The 2046-nt window shown below is 33.1% G+C and overlaps 1 pseudogene; it reads right to left on the bottom strand.

Moving 5' to 3' along the window:
* Nucleotides 1–460: 460 nt before the first annotated feature.
* On the bottom strand, nucleotides 461–1357 carry LOC145600501 (adenylate isopentenyltransferase 1, chloroplastic pseudogene; annotated as a pseudogene).
* Nucleotides 1358–2046: the final 689 nt, after the last annotated feature.

Raw genomic sequence — 2046 nt, 5'->3', positions numbered from 1 at the left:
AACGACGTAAAACCCTACTATTGGTACACATGTTCGTTTAAGGTTTGGTTGAACTTTTAGGCTTACAAGGAATATTTTACACTTGGGCTTTCTTTGTGGAATCTATGTAAATTTTAGACATCAATCTAATTAGGAAGTAAAATTCTAATGTCATCACTTTTTTATTCAAATTACGGAGCCAAATATAGATGTCTACAAAGAATAAGCAATAAGTAGAAGGAAAGGGGTAGAATAAATTACTTCATTTTATACGAACAATAAACATTTATATAAAGGGTGACTCAACACTTTCGAGCCTAAATATTGTTTTATTCTATGTTTGTTTATTATTGTCACATACTAATATTGAATTTTTAATTGCCTTTTAGCCAACTTAAGTTGTATACTAAAGTTGTGCACTTCTTACATTATTCTTTAATACACTTTTTCAATTTATATTCTCCTAACTTAAATTTAAGACTTATGCTTTTAGGAAGCTCCTGACAATTTTCACACTTGGTTTCAAAACTTGGGTCTCCCATGTGTCAAACCAACTCTTTGATCCATCCATCAATGCCCGAAGAGAATAAGTCCCGTCTAAAATAGTGATATTCCAACCTTTCGTTTTCAAAAATTTTATCTTTTCCGCCTGCCTTCTTGCTAGTTCACATGTATTTTCTTTCATAGCTTTCACAGCTTCCTCATACATACGCCTTTGAACTTCGTCACCCTCTAACACATTAGGTTTACTAGCATACCTTTTAAAATACTCTTCAAATTCTTGAACACCAATTGCCTTTGCCAACCCTTTATAAGGTTGATCCATACCCATTCTCTTAGATTGGTGAAACTCGGCCAACTCATTTAGCATACCTTTTTCAAGCATGTCATTGACTCGCTTATCTATATATTTGTTTAATATAGGTGGTGAAACATAGACCCAAAGGAAACAACAATCATACTTTAACTCAAAACATCCTTGGGAGGATTTGGAAAATACATCCATGTTTGGGTTAAATTGTTTTGCTAAAAGGGAATAGACAAATGAGTTTGACCCACCTACAACAATAGGAAGGTTTCCACGATTATTAATTTCAGAGATCAACAACGAAGCCCATGAACGATATTGAGCAGTGCTAATCTCGTCAGGACTCGATGATGAATCGATGTTTCCTAATAAATGGTGAGGAACACCGAGTTGCTCTTCTAATGATATTTTATTAGAGGTAATGTCAAGGCCTTTGTAGACTTGAATTTTGTCAGAATTGATGATTTCAGAAGGGAATATGGAGGCAATATCGACAGAAAGTCGGGATTTCCCAGATGCAGTGGGGCCTAATATCACCACCACCTTATCTCTAGCTATTGAAAATTCCATGGTGCGTAAGATAGGGTGGGGTTGAGATGTTTGGAATATGGTGATATAAAGGAAGGTGGGAATTTTATTATTTTTTTTGTTATCATAGGCTAGAGGACCTATGTTTTTATAGTATTACTTTACATGTTTATTTCGACTAGGGGAGGGTGAGGTTAAAATATCTTTTATTTTTTAAACCATTTGGATAAAGGTGTATTATTCTCAAATCTTCTAAATAAGGTGAATAGGTTTTACAATTCACATCTCAAATCCTCTAAATAAGGTGGATATATTAATTTCATTAAAGTGGAACAATATACAATGCATTATACACCATTATTGGCACATTTGTTAGCATAAGGGGGACTAACCTACTTAATTAGAGGCTAATTAAAGGTTCTTTCTATTACACTTAATTATATTCATCTAAACAACTTAATCAAATCCTTTAAATAAGGTTGTATGATTCTTAAATCTTCTAAATATGGTAAATAGGTTTCATGATTCACATCTCAATTTCTCTAAATAAGGTGGATATATCTTTATACCATTTATGTGGAGAATAATGCATCGCATTATACACCATTATTGGCACATTTATTATCCTGAGGGGACTAACCTACTCAATTAGAGGCTACTATATAAGGCTCTTTCTACTACACTCAATTATATTCATCCAAACAACATAATCAAATCCTTTGGATAAGGTT

Source organism: Chenopodium album, chromosome 21, assembly GCF_948465745.1.
Source record: "Chenopodium album chromosome 21, dcCheAlbu1.1, whole genome shotgun sequence".
Classification (NCBI taxonomy): domain Eukaryota; kingdom Viridiplantae; phylum Streptophyta; class Magnoliopsida; order Caryophyllales; family Amaranthaceae; genus Chenopodium; species Chenopodium album.
This window is presented reverse-complemented; position numbering and strand designations above follow the sequence as displayed.